We start from the raw sequence: 21,525 nt of genomic DNA, 5'->3' as shown, positions 1-21,525 counted from the left end.
CTTAAGGATAAAGTTATTTTACAAACATGTACCCTGACAGAAAAGACATCTGAAAATCAAATCAAGCCAATTGATCTTCCGCTTTTGCATCTGCAAAAAATGCCTCAAGAACCAGAAATGAATAAGGAATGTGATAGAGAGGACATATCTGTATGTTCAGGACTTCCTTGTGTACAAAAGCATGAGGAAATGTGGATCAAACGAGGCAAATTATGGTGGAAAAATAACTTCAAACGCATCACAAATAAGTTAAAGTGGAAGTTTGGTGGAACTTTTGAAAAATACAAAATTACTGTTTGTCCTGAGGAAGAGCCACTACATGATAACCCTAAAGAAGGAGCAAACATAAAGGAAATACCTTCTAATTTGACAAATAGTATACCTGACTGTCAGGCAAAAGTTGCATTTGGAGTGTTTGTCTCTCTAGCATTCCAAGCATTTCCTGAACAAAAAGAACCCAGGCTTGAAAATGTTTTTCCATCTTATTTAACCTCTGGGTCTTGGGGACATTCTTGTCCGTCATCTTCACAGCTTTATATAAATGAAAATAAATTAGACTATGAAAGTGATAAACCAGACACTGAACATGCTTTTAACAAAAATGAGGAGAGTTTTTATAATGATACAGAAAATAAAAAAGTAAGGGACTCAGTAGTTACATTTGAAATGCAAGAAGACCAAGAGTTTGATATGCAAATGTTACAAAATATGAACCAAAATACCACTAATTGGAATTTAGACTCGGATGTATACCTCAGTCTTGTAATCCCAAAAGACTTTTTGATTTATGGCTTGCCCGCTCCAATGAAATGAAGCACATGATTCAAATAAAAAGTCGTGATATTTCTGCTGTTACAAATACTTATAAGAAAACCCAACCAATACAAGACTGGTTCCAGAAGCCATTGCTTGCAGATAATTGCAGTGCTAATAACTATAAAAGCATGCAACCTGAATTAGAAAATGGGAGTTCTTCTCCACTGAATAGTAACAGAAGATCCAAAGTGTATCTAAATGAAGAATTACAGCAAGATATGCAAAGGCTTAAGAATGAGATAGGCATGTTACAAGTAGAGTTCCTGGCTTTGGAAAAAGAGAAAATTCAACTTCAAAAAGAGATAGAGGTTCATTTGCTGCTACTTTGTTCTTTCTCTTTATCAATGATCTGATCCATTCTGATTTTCCACTTAGTAATAAAATGGGGTCAGCTAAATAGGTAATTGTGTAGAAAAAGATTATTTCTGCCATCTAAATAATAGGAAACTATTTTCATGGCTTTTGTTCCTTAATCAACCTAAGTCTCTCTCTGTCAGTCTTTCATATGAACTGGGAAACTAATTTAGCTACATACCATGTGACCTTCTGAGCCAGAATTTCCACAAAGAAAATTGCTTAAGAAATATAATAAGCTAGGGTTTGGGTTTTTTTTTTTAATCTATTGGGTTTTAAATATAAATTACACTCTATGGTATGGGAAGGAAGCAGTGACTGAAAGAAGGGACATAAACACGTATTCCTGCTAAACTAATCTGTTTATTGTGCTTTAGTATATGCAATCTTCTCTGCTTTACTCAATCGCTTGGCACTTAGAATTCCAACATGGCCACTTCAAGATATTTTTAATAACAAATACATGTACTCCCACAGATTCTTTAATCACCACTCTCAGATGTTTCTGTTGAGTCAGACCTTTACATTGTGTTGTTTAATAAAATGTGGTAAGTTTTGACATGTATGATTTTATCATTTAGGTAGTATAAACCCTCAGCCAAACAAATTCAGTATTTATCTCCAAAGGAGAAAACTGAGTTTTGATGTGCAATGAGGGTTTTTTTTTCCTTCCAGTAATAGATTTTTTAATTTGTTTGTTTGCTCTTTTGTGTAAGAGGTGCATTGACTGAGTTTTAAAGTAGACAAAAATCTGTAGATATTCTCCTTTAAAAGAAAAAGAGATGAGCCCTACCCCCAACTGAGGCATTAAATTACTTTGCCAAAGTCACACTTTTAACTTATCTGATTAATCTGATGAATTCATTTGGTAATTTATCAGATTCAGGGTTACAGAATTGTATCATCTCTTTTGGTGCCATGAAATGATAGGAAATGCCACTTTAGGGGCTTTGGACAAATCATTGAACCTTTCTTGGTTTTATTCCCATTATTGGTAAATAGTGGGGCTAAAGTAGATAATTGCTTCCATACCCTTTAGCTATAAAATTTCATGGTTATTGAATGTGAAATTGGGAGGCATTACTCAATTTCCAGAATTCCACACTAACTAACAATTCATCAATTTCACTCTACTCCTGTTTTTTGGTAAACTTTGGTTCATATATTTTAGTGAACACCGTCGCTTTTTTGATATTCCCAGGATCCAAATGAAAAAAGAATTGTAAAAGGCAGTGGGGGAAGAATAGCTTCAGTGCAGAAAGAAGGATGTTTCCTTTTTGTTACTGAAGCACCAAGGTGTCCCATCCTCTAAATTTGGCTGTTTAATGCAAAATCCAGGTGGTAAAGGCCAAAGAGGACAAATTTTGTGTCTTTGTCTCTTTATTTCTCTGTCTCTGCCATCAGACAGGGAAGAGTGGATGTGAATAGCTGCACCACATTAAGAAAGCCCTTGTTGAAATTTTTAAATTTTTATTTCTTTTCCTCAAACAGAAAGAAGCAGACTTTACACAAATTTCAATGACTTGTAATTTAAAAAATTAAAGTAAGCACAAAACTATTTTTATTGCTTAAAGCCGGGGCAAACTCTGAGTCAAGTAATTAATGACAATGAAAAGGTCTGTATAATGAATAAAGTAATAACAATTATATGTAGTGTCAAACTTTCATTAAAGGTTGAAGAAGCAAAGAAGAAGCACAAAAGTAGTGAAATGGAAGTATCAGAAAACATATATGATGCTGATGATAGTGGATTAATTCAACAGAGAAAGAGCAGAAAAACTAGTAACCAACAGTTTCCTACCATGGAGAATGAAGATTCTGATAGGTAAGCCTATGTCAGTATTTAACAATAGATAATTGTTATTTTCCTATAAAACAAGTTCTCATTTGAGCTAATGTTCATGATTAACAAATTTTATATTTTTCTAGGGTTATAGTTATTTCTAATACTCTTGTCCTTTAGCCTTAATACTAGAGTTAATTGGTTAACACACCACCGTATTACAGTATTAGAGTATTCTGGATTTGACTGTATACTTACCTTTACCAGTGTGTTGTATATTTAAATATATTTTATGTTACTAATTAGCGTCCTTTCAGCATTTCTTGTGAGGCAGGTCTAGTGGTGATGACCTCCCTCAGCTTTGCTTTGTTTGGGAAAGCCTTTATCTCTCCTTCATTTCTGAAAGACAACTTTTCTGGATAGAGTATTCTTGGTTGGCAGTTTTTTTCTTTTAGCACTTTGAATATGTCGTCCTACTCTCTTGAAATCCATTGCTAGACTTATGGGGGTTCCCTTATAATTTACAAGCCTCTTTACTTTTGCTGCTTTTAAGACTCTCTCTTTGTCTTTGATTTTTGACAGTTTTGTTATAATGTCTCCTGGCGAGGATTTCTTTAAGTTGAGTTTGCTTGTGACCTATGAGCGTTAGGAACTTGGATATCCAAATCTCTCGCCAGGTTTAGGAAGTTCTCAACCATTTTTTCTTTAAATAAGCTTCTGCCACCTTCTCCCTATCTTCTCTTTCTGGAACTGCAATGATTTATGAATTATTTCCTTTGATGGTATCTGGTAATTTATGTAGGCTTTCTTCCCACTTTTTCATTCTTTTTTTCTTTATTCTCCTCTGATTGGATAATTTCAAAGCTCCTGTCTCTTAACTCACAGATTCTTTCTTCTGTTTGATCCATTCTGCTGTCAGTGCTCTTTATTGCATTTTTCCTTTCATTCATTGTATTCTTCAGCTCCAAAACTTCCATTTGGTTATTTTTTATTATTTCTATCTCTTTGTTAAACGCCTCATCTTGTTTGTGTATTACTTTCCTGATTTTATTGGGTTGTCTTTCTGTGTTTTCTTGTCGCTCACTGAGTTTCCTTAAAACTACTATTTTGAATTCTCTATCAGGTAGATTGCAGATCTCCATGTCTTTGGGATTTGCTAGTGGAAAATTATTGTGATCTTTTGGTAGTGTCATGTTTTCTTGATTTTTTTTATGTTACCTGAAGTTTTGCATTGCTGTCTTTGAATTTGAAGTAGCAGTCACCTCTTCCAGTCTTTAATAACTGCCCTCTCCAATGTATCCCAACTTGCATTTTTTTGTTCCAGTGGTATGCTGGCACTTCTCTGCTGGAAACCTGGATTTCCACAAAGGCTCTCTCGTCTGTGGGTGATTGTCTAAGACAGTGTTTTCCAGGGGTTCCCTGGACGTTGCTAAGAGTGGCTGGAGCCAGTTCATGGGCCATGCAGGGTCCACAGCTGGGCTGTGGTCTGTATGTCTGTTACCACTTGGGTGGGCAGGACTCTTCCCAGGTCCCTTGGTTTATGGTGCTGGATCCTGCAACTGCCACAAAGCCACTTTTGTCTGTGGATAGATGCCAAATTGTTGCTGGTGGTGGAGGGATACTATGAGGTACCTATTTTTCAGCCCTGATGCTGACATGACCCCAACATGTGGGTGTTTAAAAGTAAAAAAGTAAAAACCCTTGTATATTTCTTCCTTTCAAATAATGCAAGTAACATTATGTTTTTCCTTTGATTGTCAGCTTAATCTAATTTAATGCTTTGTTAATATTATTATGGTGTATTTTCTTTGTCCTTGAATGTTATTCTTTCTATTTATTTTTTAATCTCTTTTATAGAAAATTAATTACCAATGCAAAGTTTTTATGTAAAAAACAATAGGTTTAGGTATTCTTTGTATTTTAAGTATTTAATATTTGCCTGAAAAGAATCGTTTGTTTTTTCAGGGCTACAAAGGAAACATCTAATGAAAAGAACAAGGTAGAGTAAAAAACTAATTATAAAAAATATTATCCTATAGTAAAAAATTACTTTGTGAAAGGTATAGTGGAAAAATAGAAAATCTTCCTTTGTTGTAGAAATATTTACTTTGAAAAAATAATTTAGAGACACTGTTGATAAAATTATCCCTTTGATAAAAATCTGTTCTTTTAAGAAGTATCTGTGTTTTTGCTTTAATAAAGAGATATTTATCACCTCTGTACATTCAGTATATTTTATAAGTATTTTGGGGACATTGTGAAATAGTATTTTTTATTTGTAGGTCAAAGAGCAAATTAATTCTATGGATGACCTTGATGACTTAACTCAGTCATCTGAAACAGCTTTTGAGGATTGCCAGATGCTTTACTCTAATTATAAGAATTTCATGTTGCTAATAGAAGAACTTGGCATGGAGTGTAAAGGTAGGATCATGGTATAAATATTTATATTTATATGTATATTTTTGTGTATACTGTTGTAATATTTTGTAGAATTCACCAGTGTAGCCATTTGGGCCTGGAATTTTCTTTGTGGGAAGGTCTTTAAGTAGGACTTTAGTTTCTTTTTTAGATATAGGGCTATTTAGTTTATTTGTTCTTTCTTTTTTTTTTTTTTTTTTTTTTTTTTTGCATTATGCAGGCCTCTCAGTGCTGTGGCCTCTCCCATTGCGGAGCAGAGGCTCCGATGCACAGGTTCAGTGGCCATGGCTCATGGGCCCAGCCACTCCATGGCATGTGGGATCTTCCTGGACCCGGGCACGAACCCGTGTCCCCTGCATCGGCAGGTGGACTCTCAACCCTTGCGCCACCAGGGAAGCCCTATTTGTTCTTCTTGATTGAGCTTTGGTATTTTCCCTCTTTCAAGGAATTTACCCACTTCATCTGAGTTGTCAAATTTATTTACATAATGTTCATAATATTACTCTGTCAGTCTTTTAATATCTATAGAATCTGTAGTAATTTCTCATTACTCATTTCTGTGAAATTGGTAATTTGTGCCTTCTCTCTCTTTCTTTTTTTTTTCATTATCAGCCTGGCTAGAGGTTTATCACTTTTATTCATCTTCTGAACATAGTTGGTTTCACGGGTTTTTTAAAAAATTATTTATTTATTTTAGGCTGTGTTGGGTCTCAATTGCTGTGCTCAGGCTTTCTCTAGTTGCGGCAAGCGGGGGCTACTCTTCGTTCAGTGTGCGGGCTTCTCATTGCTGTGGCTTCTCTTGTGGTGGAGCATGGGTTCTAGGTACATGGGCTTCAGTAGTTGTGGCACGTGGACTCAGTAGTTGTGGCTTGCGGATGGTAAAATGCAGGCTCAGTAGTTTTGGCACACAGGCTTAGTTGCTCTGCGGTATGTGGCATCTTCCTGGACCAGGGATCAAACCCGTGTCCCTTGCATTGGCAGGTGGATTCTTAACCATTGTGCCACCAGGGAGTCCCTCATTGATTTTCCATGTCTTTTTTGTTTTCTTTGTTTTGTTTTTTCTCATTGATTTTTTCTTTGATGTTTTTTATTTCCTTTCTTCTGCTTGCTTTGGGTTTACTTTGCTTTTGTTAAAAAAAATATTTATTTATTTATTTTATTTTTGGCTGCGTTAGGTCTTTGTAGCAGCACGTGGGATCTTTTGTTGCACTGCATGGACTTCTCTCTCTAGTTGTGGCATGTGGGCTCAGTATTTGTGACACTCCAAATGGGGTGTGGGCTCCAGCGTGTGTGGGCTCTGTAGTTGCAGCATGCTGGCTCTCTAGTTGTGGCTTGCGTGTTCAGTCGTTGCAGTGGGGGGGCTTAGTTGCCCCATGGCATGTGGGGTTTTAGTCCCCCGACCAGGGATCGAACCCGTGTCCCCTGGATTGGAAGGCAGATCCTTAACCACCGAACCATAAGGGAAGTCCCCTAATTTACTCTTTTTCTGGATTTTTATGTTGGAACCCAAGGTCATTGATTTGAGACCTTCTTTTCTAATATACACATTCAATGCTATAAATTTTCATGCAAGTAAGCAGCATTCCACAAATTGTAATATATTGTTTTCATTTTTATTCAGTTCAAAATACTTTGTAATTCCTCTTTTCATTACCTCTTTAATCCAAGGATTATTTAGATGTGTGTTATTTAGTTTTCGAATATTGGAGTATTTTCCAGAAATATTTTTGTTCTTCATTTCCAGTTTGATTGCTTTGTGGTCAGAGAACATACTTTGTATGACTTAAATTCTTTTGACTTACTCCTTTATTTTATAACCCAGAATATAGTCTTCTTTTGGTAAGTGTTCCATGGCTACTGGAAAAGAATCGTGATGTTCAAGTCTACAGTATCCTTGATGATTTTCTGCCTGCTCTTTCTATCACTTACTCATTGAGGTGTATTGAAATCTCAGATTGTAATTGTGGATTTGTCTATTTTTCTTTGCAGTTCTCTCAAGTTTTGCTTCATATATTTTGAAGTTACTAGGCGCATAAACATTTAGGGTTGTTATGCTTCTTATTAATTGACACTCATCATTATGAAATGACCTTGTTTATTGCTGATAATGTTTTTTGCTCTGAAGTCTACTTTATTTGGTATTAATATAGCCAGTCTAGCTTAGCTTTGTTTTGTCACATGTTAGTGTGGTATATCTTATTTCTAACCTTATTACAAATTTATGTCTGTATGTTTAAAGTGCATTTCTTATAGGTGGCATACAGTTGGGTCTTGCTTTTTGATCCAGTCTGACAATCTGCTTTTTCTTAAAAATTAATTAATTTATTTATTTGTTTATTTTTGGCTGTGTTGGGTCTTCATTGCTGCGCACAGGCTTTCTCTTGTTACGTGGAGTGGAGGCTACCCTTCATTGTGGTGCACAGGTTTCTCATTGCGGTGGCTTCTCTTGCTGTGGAGCACAGGCTGTAGGCCCATGGGCTTCAGTAATTGTGGCATGTGGGCTCAGTCGTTGTGGCACATGGGTTTAGTTGCTCCATGACGTGTGGGAGGACCAGGGCTCAAACCTGTGTCTCCTGCATTGACAGGTGTGTTCCTGACCACTGCGCCACCAGTGAAGTCCCTGACAATCTGCTTTTTAATTGAGGTTTTCAGACCATTTTCACTTAATGTGATTATTGATACAGTAGGTATGAATCTGTCATTATGCTGTTTGATTTCTGTTTATCCCATCTGTTCTTTGTTCCCCTTTTCTTTTTCTGCCATCTTTTAGATTAATCAAGTAATTTTTATGATGTAGTTTTATTTTTTTGTTTTTTTGGTTTATTAACTGTAACTCTTTTGTTTCACTATTTTAGTGGTTGCTTTAGGGTTTACGGTATTTTACTTAGGGTTATCACAGTCCACCTTCAAGTAATATTGTACCACATCATATATAGGATAAGAATATTACAAAATAGTTTACTGCCACTTCTTCTCTCCTTGCCAGATCCTCCTGGATCTGTGGGATTGTAGTTTTCATTAAGTTTAGAAAGTTGTTGGCCATTCTTTTCTTCAAATATTTTTTTTCTGTTTCTTTCCTCCACCTCTTTGGGGCATTGTATATTTAGCCACTTGAATTCCTGGTCAGGGAATTAAGGTCCCGCATGCTGTGCGGCATGGCCAAAAAAAAAAAAAAAAATGTATTTGTTCAATGTATGGATGAGTGAAGGTGAAAATGCACAGTGCTTTATACATAAAAATTACTCATATATTTCATTTCTATCTTTGTTTTCTTCCTAATGCAGATTCTGTTAGCTTATTGAAAATTCAGGATGCAGTTCTTTCATATGAAAGATTAATAGAACTTAAAAAAGATTACTCTGAACTACTTACAGAAAAAAATAAAAAAATGGAAAGTAAGGTTACTGGGTTACCAAAGGAGCTATCAGAAACAAAAGAAATGAAATCACAGTTAGAGCATCAAAAAGTGGAGTGGGAACAAGAGCTCTGCAGCTTGAGGTATTGAACATCTTGGTTTTCAAGAAATATTTGAACTGTTTTTATTTATTGTAATACTACAGATGTGTATTTACTTTAATACTACGGGAAGTTTTATACCTGCTAACTTACCTGCTGGGATTTTACAGGGGAGAAAACTTCATTAGTATTGTGGAGTATGAAATTCTTGGAAATAATACAGCAAGTTCTTAACAGTGGATACTTCTACTAATAATTTAATGTATATATTTACAAATCATCATTTTCATGACCATACAGAAGTCCTCCATATGAAGCCTCATTTTTTTTGTAATATCTTTTTTTTAATTTTATTTTTTTATACAGCAGGTTCTTATTAGTTATCCATTTTATACATATTAGGGTATACATGTCAATCCCAAGCTCCAAGTTCATCCCACCCCCCTGCTTTCCCCCCTTGGTGTCTATACGTTTGTTCTCCACATCTGTGTCTCTATTTCTGCCTTGCAAACCAGTTTACCTGTACCATTTTTCTAGATTCCACATATATGCGTTAATATGCGTATTTGTTTTTCTCTTTCTGACTTACTTCACTCTGTATGACAGTCCCTAGATCCAACCACGTCTCAACAAGTGACCCAATTTCGTTCCTTTTTATGGCTGAGTAATACTCCATTGTATATATGTGCCACATCTTCTTTAGCCATTCGTCTGTTGATGGGCATTTACATTGCTTCCATGACCTGGCTATTGTAAATAGTGCTTCAATGAACATTGGGGTGCTTGTGTCTTTTTGAATTATGGTCATTATTTGTTTAGCAAATTGAATTTCAGTTATTTTTCATTTTTCTGTATTATATTTAATGCTACAAGGAATGTCTCTTCTATAAATTCATTTCTACATTTCTGATTATTTATTTGGAATAAATTCTTTAATATTGTGTTATTTGGTTAAAGTATGAGAACTTTTTAAAAAGGTCTTTGATCCATGTTTCTAAATTGTTCTCCAGAAAGTTTATATTTCTTTACACTCCCACCCACAGAAGTATGAAATGGCCATTTTTCTGAAGACAAAATTTTTAAAAACATTTATGTAGTTTTATTCTTAACATATGCATGGATGAAATAAAAGGTAAAAATGGAAGGTGATTACTGAGTAGTTTATTCAATATCTCTTTCATACAGAGATAAAATTAGTTCACAGGTTTGTGCTGAAAGCACAAAATACTCTCTATTTAATTAATTAATATGGATCCTGCCTTACGGGATTTAAAATTATTTATTAAGTAGATAATAATCAACAAGTTGAAAATGTTACAAAAGAAGAAACATAAAAAGTGTGGGGCAACAGATATTAGACTCCCTAGCCTAGTCTTGGATTACAGTGTCTGAAGATATATGTTCTGTAAAAGGCATCTGCAGATTTTATCTGGCACTGTAAGTCATTTAGGGGTACCTGTAGTATTTTATGAAGCTGAAATTTTATTTCTAGTGAACTTATAAACTTGTTTCTAAACAACAGCTTCTCTTTTTAACTAGTAAATAAATTATCTGTCCTAAAGGAGGAGTAATTATGACAGTGTGGAAAACAGGGTAATTTTCGGCCTAACTTCACTGAATAATTTCAAAATTTCTTTCCTACACTATTCACCAGAGTTACTCTTGACTAAAACTTACTTAAGTGGCAGAATGTTTTTTCATTGCTACCTTTCAAGTATATATATCTTTATGAAGAGATTGAAGTGAGGAATTAAAAATATGAGACCTAGAAAGGAAAAAAAAACTGGAGAACAGAAATTTCATTAGGATACTAAATCAGCGGGTGAAGAGCCAGATCATAAAATGACCTTTTTATTTTCTAACAAAACACATTTTAAGGTAAGCATATTTAACTGCAGATTCACCCTAAAACAAGAAAAAAAGAAGAGAAGAAATGCTGACAGGTTATATGAAAAAATTAGGGAGCAGTTAAGAAGAAAAGAAGAGCAATACAGTAAAGAAGTTGAAATGAAACAACAACTTGAACTCACTCTCAGAGCACTAGACATGGAACTGAGGACTGTGAGAAATAATCTGAATCAGGTAAGTTAATCTTTGGTGAAAATTTCAAATTTCCAACAGTATTTCCTCAGTATTATTTGTAATATCTCTTTGATTTAATATATATTATTTAGGTTTAAAACAAATAAAAAGTGTTATCTCATCCTAAATATGAACTATGACATTTATAGCTTAAATTATTAATTTCTTGCCATTCTTAGCTTCTAATACATGCTCTGTGTATGTTTTCTGAATGGAGGAATGGAAGGTAAATTGAGCTTAATGATTAACATAATGATTGGCATTTTTGGTCCATTCGAAAGTAATATTCTTAATTCCAATCCATGTGTTAATTTTGGCTTTTCTATGTTAAAATACAGGGTAAATTGCCTTGAGACTGCGATGGAACTAGTTAAATGCTTTGTAAAAAGATTTTCTTTCACAATACTATATCTCCCTGTATTTTTGCTCTGTGATAAGTTTAGCAGTCATTTAAATTAAAATCTTAAGTTATTCATGTGGGATAAATATCCTTGTGTTTATTTTAAAAGGCTACTTCCTTTTAACAGTTTTTTTTTAATTCTGCTCTTAAGCTTTTGACATTTTTTTTTAATGGTATGAGACCAAAAACCTCATGAAATGTGTCTCCAGGTTGTAGAAGAGCGAAATGACGCTCAGAGGCAGCTTTCTCGAGAGCAGAATGCCAGAATTTTCCAAGATGGAATCCTGACCAGTCACTTTGCCAAACAAAAGGAGATAGAAATGACTAATAAGGAAATGAATTCTGAGGTATTTTCTTTAATCATTTTCAAATATTTGTGTGTATGTATCTGTATCTGTATATATTTTAAAAACCAATACTATACATCACAGACAGTGTAGAGGATATTTAAAACCTATTTAAGTATATTTTGGGGAGGGGGTTGACGTTTCTTGTCCATTGGATATTTAATATTTTTAATTCAAACATAATTGAATTATATTTGATTAAATTTAATTCAAGTAGTATTTTTAATTTAAATCCATTTGTCTCCAACAGTCAAGGAGTGACATACAATAGCCTCATCCAAGGAGAGGCTTTTAATATTTTCCATAGGAACTGATGAACTTTTCATAATCTCAAAACTACTGCTACCATCTAGAAAAGTCTGCACCCTGATGGCGGTTTAGGCAGGGAAGACCATGTGTGCTCCACCATCGACCACACTACCCGACCAAATCCCAGCACTGAATACGTTCTTGCCCTCTGCTTTGGAGTGGACATGTCAATCACTATGCACCTCATCATTTTCAGTGTCTAAATCAGAGTCTGTTCTTGGCTTCACTGTCATTTCTTTAACCAGTACCCCATCAATGACATTTTCACATCACTTACAATTTTTCAGTATCATAAAAGCTGCAACATTTGTTGTAAAAAAATATATATATATATATATTTTGCAGTACGTGGGCCTCTCACTGTTGTAGCCTGTCCCATTGCGGAGCACAGGCTCCGGACGCGCAGGCTCAGCGGCCATGGCTCACGGGCCCAGCCGCTCCGCGGCATGTGGAATCTTCCCGGACCGGGGCACGAATTCATGTCCCCTGCATCGGCAGGCGGACTCTAAACCACTGTGCCACCGGGGAAGCCCGTAAAAACATTCTTCAGCACTTAAAAAAATTATTTCCTTAGAATAAACTTACAAAATTACCAAAAAAAAAAAAAAAAGAGAAAACCCCAAAACAAACAAACAAAGCAACATTATGGTTTTTGGCAGTGATTTCACTTCCTTGGTAGATTAATAGAGAGGTTAGTTTATCCCTTCCACTGATGGTAAGGCGGAAAGGTATAGCCAGTTCAGAGACGGTCTTTTGGATGTCATTCTTCTACTTGTGAGAAAATTAACACTTTGCTCCATGTAGTGTCCTATTTCAGTACAAGAACTTTTGAAAATAGTGATAGATATGCCATAATATTTATTTAGTGATAATTTATTGATAAGTATTTTATTTTTAGTGAAACAGTTCATTGTATTTCCCCCTACCTTACTATTTTAAGCATTATGAAGAGAGAATAAAAGTTATTGCAGCAGCGAATAATCTCACGATTTTCTAAGATCTCTATAAATTTTACCTTATTTACCACTAGTGTATGCACCATAGTGAAATATAAGGCTCATTTCATATTTATATGTTTGTACTAGAGAACTAGCTGTGGTTTGGTGTAAGAGGACTCATAGTAAAGTCAGAAGACCTAGAGAAAAGCCTGCAGCTTGCTTGTATTTTTGACTTCCTCATTTCCAGGACTGTCATAGCTAAATGAGTTAATTGATGTTTGTAGAAGTGCTTAGTACATTTATCAGTAGATGTGATTCTTGTAACTGACTATAAAAATATTAGACACGTAGAATATTTATAGAATAGTCTAAGGACTATATAAATATTAGAAACATAGAATATTTATGGAATATTCTCAGGAAAAAAAATTTTAGGAAATTTAATCTGTCGAAATATATACAGAGCTAAGGCTTTTACTATGGGGTAGTTGTATAGGTTAGAGAGCACATGTAATTTTTTTTAAGCTAGCAGGTGGTATTTTAGTTTATTTTTTATTGAAGTATAGTTGATTTACAATACTGTGTTATTTTCAGGTATACAGCACAGTGATTCTGTTATATATATATATATATATATATATATATATATATATATATATACCTTTATAGATTCTTTTTCCAAATATTGAGTGTAGTTCCCTGTGCTACACAGTAGGTCATTGTGTGTTATCTGTTTTTTATATAGTAGTGTGTATATATTAATCCCAACCTCCTAATGAATCCCTCCCCCTCTTTCCCCTTCAGTAACCATAAGTTTGTTTTCTACGTCTGTGAGTCTCTTTCTGTTTTGTAAATAAGTTAATTTGTATCATTTTTTTAGATTCCATGTATAAGCAATATCATATGATATTTGTCTTTCTGTCTGGCTTACTTCGCTTAGTATGATAGTCTCTAGGTCCATCCATGTTGCTGCAAATGGCATTATTTCATTCTGTTTTTATGGCAGAGTAGTATTCCACTGTATAAATATATCACATCAGATGCAATTTTTAAGTATAGTCAGATTTATTAATCTTTTACTTTAAGCCTTCTGGGTTTGTTATAATTTAGAGAAAGGCCTTTCCAATTCTGAGCTTCTTAAGAATTCTCCTGTGGTTTGTTTTTCACTTTCGTGGTTTCATTGTCTTCAATTAAATTTTTGAACTTTTGAAGATTTCTGCTTGTAAGAAATCTGAGGTTTGTATCCAACCTTATTTTTTCCAGTTGGATATCCACTTATTGCAGCCTTTTCATTGTATAAACATATAGGTTAGTCTTTCAGAGGAAATCATGAAATGTCAATTTATTGAGTACTAGCTAAAAATCTCCTTTATTTCACTTAGGTGTCCGATAGCCCTGAAAAAGAAAAAGATCTGTTACATAAAAACCACATGTTGCAGGATGAAGTTGCCATGCTAAGACTGGAAATCGACACAATAAAATGTCAGAACCAGGAAAAGGAAAAGAAATATTTTGAGGACATTGAAATTGTAAAAGAAAAGAATGATGATCTTCAAAAGACAATAAAACTGAATGAGGAAACATTAACAAAGACAATATTCCAACATACTGGACAGCTTAATGTTCTGACAGCTGAGAATACAATGCTAAACTCTAAGCTGGAGAATGAAAAACAAAGCAAAGAAAGACTGGAAACAGAAGTGGAATCCTACCGTTCTAGACTGGCTGCTGCGATACATGATCACCATCAAAGTCAGACATCAAAAAGAGACCTGGGACTTGCCTTCCAGAGACCAAGAGATGAGTGGTTACACTTGCAGGACAAAATGAATTTTGATGTGTCTAACCTGAAAGATAACATTGAGATGCTTTCCCAGCAACTTTCTCAAGCTGAAAGTAAATTCAGTAGCCTAAAAACCAAGTTCCATCACACGAGGGATGCTCTCAGAGAAAAGACTTTGGTGTTAGAACTTGTACAGAGAGACCTAAGCCAAGCACAGTGTCAAAAGAAGGAACTTGAACACATGTATCAAAGCGAACAAGGCAAAGTGAATAAATACATTGGAAAGCAGGAATCCTTAGAAGAGAGATTATCTCAACTCCAGAGTGAAAACATATTGCTCAGACAGCAACTGGATGATGCGCAAAACAAAGCCGACAGTAGAGAGAAGACAGTAATTAACATCCAAGACCAGTTTCAGGAGATTGTGAAAAAACTTCAAGCTGAAAGTGAAAAACAAGGTCTGATGCTGGAGGAAAGGAACAAGGAGTTAATCAATGAATGTAATCATTTAAAAGAGAGAATGTATCAGTATGAAAATGAGAAAACAGAAAGAGAAGTAAGTATCCAAGAAGAGAAATAATTCTCAGACTTCCTGAAAGAAAATTCAAAGTGATTTTGATTATGGCTAAATGTTGAATCTAGTTGAATAGAAATAATATATAGACTATAAATCTATAGACTGTAAATCAGCCTAAAAGCATACCTTGTATCCAGCAAATAAAGAATTAGACGTGAGAGGTGCTTTACTTTGAGTAGAGACATTGTGTCACCTATGAAATTTTAAGAGATTAAGTTATAAATTGTTAATGGGTATAGACAGGTATTAGTAATTTACTCTTCTACTGCTAAGCTAATAATTTTAATCTTTATGTCACCACATTTTAGTATCATGATGAAGCAGATAAATGAAATGCTCAGATCTAAAATGAATTATTTTGAAATTAAGGTTCAGTTGTGTGTATTTCCTTGACAGTCAATTCCAGATTTCCCAAATGAACTGATGTGTTGATGCCATATCTCATAGTACTTTTCCTTCAGTAGCTTGTCATAACTTTTTAGTTGATATAATTTTATTTTTATTCGTGTCAATTTGAATTAATTTGAGAAATAGTTCAGCCTCAAACCATGTATTCTTATGACCTCTCAACTCTTTAAAGGCATCTACTTTTCATTAAATCATAATTTGGGATTAAAGTAGTGAGCTTTAGCAAAACTATACTTGATTTAATCTTCCCACTTCTATTTATAATTTACTTGGAACATTTTTACAAATAATTTGCTCATAATTCTCATTTCAAGGCTCAGTTACTATCATTTGGATATAAATCTGTTCAATACAAAGAGAATTGTAGCTCTCTGTGACTTATTAATTTGGCACTGGACTCCCATTTTCAGACTAGTGAGGGGTGGCAGATTCATGAGTAGCAGGAATAGGGTGTGGAACAGGGTCATAGAGGCTGCTATCGGGAGGCAGAGGGAGGCCCTGAAGGTCTCATTTTAATTCTAGGAATTAAAATGGGAATGACCTCATTTTAATTCTGAGATAGGAATCTATTGAGCACTGGATTGAATATGTGAGGATCTCTGAAGTTAATGGAAGCCTCCAGTAGAGAAGAGGGAAGATGTTCCCACCACTCGTCCCACCTACACACCCATTTCTTTCTGAGACTTGAGGAGGTCCTCAAGCTCAGCAAATTGATCGGGAAGGGCGGGGAGTGGATAGTGGGACTGAATCCATTGTCTAAGTAACTTAATAGCGATAAGGCCGGAGGGTAACACCTTCTGTGTCTTAAACCAAATTCAGTGAGCAGGAAGGTGCACATACAAGAAGAAGGAGACAAATTGATGTCTCTGGTGATAGTTTTCAAAGTACATAGGTTGGAGTTATCTATTATTAACATAATAATAAGGTAATTTATAAAATCAGTGACAGAGTATCTTATTAGGCACTTGTGAGACAACTTCAACAAGAACTGGCTGATACCCTAAAAAAGCAATCTATGTCAGAGGCTTCACTGGAGGCCACGTCACGTTATCATACTAATTTAGAAGATGAGGCACAGGATTTAAAGAAAAAATTACGTCAAGTCACAAGTCAGGTATGTATGAAATTTAACATGTCAATACTTAATGTATAGGATAAAGTGTTATAGGACACTAATTTTCATGGACGGCTTTCTTTTGTATTTTCGTTACAAGTACATTTATTACAATTTTGTTATCTTTATAATGCACTTGTTTCTTAAACTCTGACTTTCATCCTGCCGTTTGCATTATATATTTTTTCTTACAATATTTACCCTTAGGAAAGTTGAGAATTGTGCGTGATTCCTCACAGAAGTTGAGAGACTTTTTTTTTCTATTAAACAGTATTTTTTAGTGATATCTCTACTACCATGATGAAGCAAGCCAGATAAAATCAGAGGATAATGTTTAATGGAATGTTCCATAAAATTGTCATTTTTCATCTTCACTTTCATGAATGGATGTAGTATCTGTGTGTATTTATTTCATGGATTTCAGAATAACGTGTGCAGAAAGGTCATTATACAAACCAGTTGAAGTTAGGCATTGCCTTCATTTTCTTTTCATTTTAGATATATTGTAAAAACGTAGAGATACTCAGATCGTGTGTAGTATGTACACCCAAAATACAAAATTAAGAAAATTATCTAGATCCTGCCATTGTATTTTTAAGAAAACTATTGAGATAATTCACATATCATATAATTCACCCATTTAAAATGTGTAGTTCAACCTCTCCATGTATATTCAGAGAGTCGTGCACTTGGCATCAATTATAGAGCATCTCCATCACCCCCAAAGGGAAACCCTGCATCCCTTAGCCATCACCCATGGCCCCCATCTCCCTCAGCCCCAGCAACCACCAGTCTAATCTCTGCCTCTGTAGATGTGCCTATTCTGGGTATTTCATATAAATGGAATGACACAGTATGTAGTCCTTTGTGATTAGCTTTTCTCATTTGACGTAACATTTTCGAGGTTCATCCATGTTATAGCGCGTATCAGTACTTCCATTTCTGTTTATTGTCGAACAGCACGTTATGTGGCTAAGCTGTTCATCCATTCATCAGTTGATGGGCCTTTGGGTTATTTCCACCTTTGGGCTGTTAATAATGCTGCTGTGAACAGTCATTTACAAGTTACTGTGTGGACATAATTCTTATCTCCCTGCTGTTGGGTTTTATCCTCTGAGTTAATTGGCTGATTTCACCTTTTCTTGGCCTTTACTCATGCTGTCCTTTCTGTCTTTACAGTTTCTTTTCCTCCTGCCTAATCCTCCATTTATTCAGACCTGGCCCCCAGTCTTCTCCATGAAGCTCTCTCTCTGACTGTCCTAGCTCTCATTGACCCTGTCATCTAGTCTGTGAAGAACACTTTAGCCCTTAATTTTACACTGTTTTAATTTTTTTTCATGAGAGAGAATCTCATCTAAGTATAAATTTGTCTAACAGGGAATATTTATTGATATGCACGGCACCTGTCTTGCATAAATTGAAAATATTTTAGCTTAACAGTTGCTAGGATACAATTAAGTACTTTATACCATACCAATAAATTTTTCTTGGAGATATTGATATAATCTTTTATTAAAATGTATTTTAAGCAATTAAATATACAATTAAAAGCTCTTAATCTAATAGAGGAGAATTGTTCAATTAAATGCTCTTTTTTTTCCCCCTCACTCTGGAAAAAAAAATCTAAATTTGCCTTCCTTCATTATGCAGCCAGAACTGGGGATTTTCACATTGATAGCATTTCACCAACTGTAAAGCTCTGTGGATAGCTTCTCCAATATCCATACCACGTAACCTTAATTTTCTCATCCGAGTGCTTTCTAGACATAACCAGTTGCTGGGAGTGAATTGATTCAGACCTTTGATTTAGCAGTAGGGTGATATTTCCATGCCAGTGACTTAAACCTTCCTCTGATGGTCATGTAAGTTATGTACCACTCAATCCAGGAGGTGCTATTTGCATATTAGTCCATGATCACTGCCCACTGAGTAGTACAGAGAGGAAGTAAGTTATAAATTATTATAAGTGGAGAAAAGGACTAGTGGAATCAGTGAAAGTTTTTGAAGCACTGGGCACATACATTCTGGTCCTCATGCTCCCTGTTTACGGCCAATTTCAGTGGGATGGAGAATGATTTCAGTGTGACTTGTACAGGAGACCACTTCTGTTGGCATGCCATCTGCCTAAAATATCAAATTGTTTAGAACATAAAATACAGCAATAGTAATAATTCTGATTGTAAACACTTAGCATTTACTATGTGCCACGTACTTTTCTAAATACGTTATGTATACCCCCCCAATTTAATCTTCCCGACATCCCAGTGAGGTCAGTGCTATTATTATCTTCATTTTACGGCTGGAGAAACTGAGACACAGAAAATTTAAGTAATTTGCTCAAGGACATACAGCAAATAACTGGTGGAATTGGGACTCAGACCCACGCATTCTGGCTCCTGTGTAGATACTACCTCTCACACTAGTCCCTGAAGCATCTAGTTGTCACCAACAGTAGTGTGTAGTGTGAACGTTCATAATCACTGAAAGAGCTGTGGTCATTCACATATGTGGATATTTAAAATTATAGTTGGTATAGAGCGTGGAATAAAAAATAGAAATGTCTTTCCCCATTTGGCCAATTTATAAATTTGTGTATTTATTTGATAAAATATAATTTAAAGCATGAATGATGTTGTGGTTTAGTACGAGAAGTCAGTAACTTGTAAAGGGCCAGATAGTAAATATTTTAGGCTTTGTGGTTCACAAGGTGTCTGTTGTAGCAACTCAACTCTGCTGTTGCAGCAGGAAAGTAGCCATAAACAATATGCAGATGAAAGACATAAAAACAGATGATGGCGGATTTGCTAGATTATCAGTAATTTAAAAAAACTTTTCTCCTTTTAGTTGCAAGAAGCACAGGATCGGTGTACAGAGGCCATGAGATGTGCTGAGAAGACGCAGGATCACATCCAAAAGTACAATTTAAAGCAGCACAGAAAATAACTTAAGTATAAGTATAGAGCAGATAAGCAGTATAGTATGAGAATTATATCAGTTATGACAATAAATACATCATTGTAAAGCTGGGTAAACATTTCAGCTTTGAGCTATTTTGAAATGCATAATTTTTCTCCATTATTTCTAAATTTTTCACATTATCCACAGAACACAACTAGAAAACGGCACAATTGCCAAATCATCTACTTTTCAAAATTCTAAGAATGTATGTAATTGAACCTGCAGGTGTTTGTTCAGAAACTGTGTGGTATTTTAAAATCTATGTGTGAGAGTAATTATTTTAAAATATGCATTTTAGGCTTGAAATTGAAAATGCCAAGTTAAAAGCTACAGTCAAAAAGCAAGCGGACAAAATTGAAGAGCTTCAGAAAAACCTGTTAAGTACAAGTTCAGTAAGTCAATCTCTTAATTTCTGTCATGCTGAAAAGGAATTTTAATTTTTTTACTAGTAATATATAAGAATATTTTGGACAATATGAAAAGTCTCATTGATAAAAGAGTTTATTTTTATATTGATACTACTTGCTACTGGTAGCATAATTCCTCTTTAGAGAGGAAGTTGACTGAAATAATAAAATTGATTTTTATAGTAAGACTTTAATTAAAAAGATGGTGACAGTCCAAAAGCAATATTTTATATATACCACATTTTGTTTATTCATTCATCTGTCAATGAACACTGTGATTTTTCCACCTTCTGGCTATTGTTAATAATGCTGCTATGAACAGTGGTACACAAATATCTGTTTGAGTCCAGAAATTTGAGTAATGATTTGATCTAGAATTCTGAACTTCCCTTGTAATCTAAACCCTCCAGTGCTATTTTGAGAATGAATTACATATAATGTTGTAGTTCATTTTCTTTATCAAGAATGAATACTAGGTCACTATGCAAGCATTTTTCTGAAAGGAATGTATTTTTTCCTTTCTTGGATTTTATTTTACTTTATTTTTTAAAGATTTTTTTGATGTGGACCATTCTTCAAGTCTTAATTGAATTTGATACAATACTGCTTCTGTTTTATGTTTTGGTTTTTTGGCCAGGAGGCATGTGGGATCTTAACTCCCTGACCAGGGATCAAACTTCCTGCATTGGAAGGCAAAGTCTTAACCACTGGACCTCCAGGGAAGTCCCCATTTTTTCTTTAAAAAAAGAAAAGAGATGCCAGTGGAAAAGCAGAAATGGCTGCTCAATCAGGGCCTTACATAGTAACAGGTGCTCCTAGCATGGCAAGTTCAGGAACAATTTTTCTCCCAGACACTTGAGTTAATCAGCCTTTCAAAGGTGTAACAGCCAGTGTTAGAAAAGACTGATGTGTAATCCAGGATTCCAATTTATCAATGTATAGTGAAAGCTATGTAATTATTTACCATGCAGAAAGGAATTCTCCTGCCGTTTATACTCTCCTTTGTAGGGAAGCTACCTATGATTTAAAAATCAGAAGATTCTATTGTGAACCCTAAGTTGGAGGGATGAGGTAGATGCACCTATCAACTCGTTTCTTTCCATCACAATAGTTAGATTCATGCAGTGTCATTATACAGATATACCTGTCAGGGGGACTAGAACATTCTATTGACTGGCCCTTCTTGTGTTCAAAGAAACATTGAAAATTATTTTTTCTAGACTTGATATGCATTAGTCACATTGTATTAGCATACTTTTCATACGAGTGACAACACAATATGTTGACAAAAGGAGTCTCATGTGAATGAGAGTGCCAGATGTCCCCTTACATTGTCAAACACATCTATTCGGGTATCAGAAATTGAAAATTG

At 34.9% G+C, this 21,525-nt stretch overlaps 1 pseudogene across 1 annotated transcript in view; it reads left to right on the top strand.

Moving 5' to 3' along the window:
• Positions 1-21,525, top strand: part of LOC308611597 (ankyrin repeat domain-containing protein 26-like) — a 159,969-nt pseudogene that overhangs the window by 117,172 nt on the left and 21,272 nt on the right. The window contains exons 34-45 of the transcript in view: positions 7-762; positions 870-1,124; positions 2,844-2,995; positions 4,919-4,952; positions 5,236-5,377; positions 8,659-8,872; positions 10,729-10,912; positions 11,522-11,659; positions 14,289-15,245; positions 16,636-16,788; positions 19,633-19,703; positions 20,045-20,138. The product of the transcript in view is annotated as an ankyrin repeat domain-containing protein 26-like (transcript). The remainder of the gene's footprint in view (positions 1-6; positions 763-869; positions 1,125-2,843; positions 2,996-4,918; positions 4,953-5,235; positions 5,378-8,658; positions 8,873-10,728; positions 10,913-11,521; positions 11,660-14,288; positions 15,246-16,635; positions 16,789-19,632; positions 19,704-20,044; positions 20,139-21,525) is intronic.

Source organism: Mesoplodon bidens, assembly GCF_964165515.1.
Source record: "Mesoplodon bidens genome assembly, contig: HAP1_SCAFFOLD_129, whole genome shotgun sequence".
Taxonomy (NCBI): Eukaryota; Metazoa; Chordata; class Mammalia; order Artiodactyla; family Ziphiidae; genus Mesoplodon; species Mesoplodon bidens.
The sequence above is the reverse complement of the archived record's forward strand: the minus strand, read 5'-3'. Positions and strand labels throughout refer to the sequence as shown.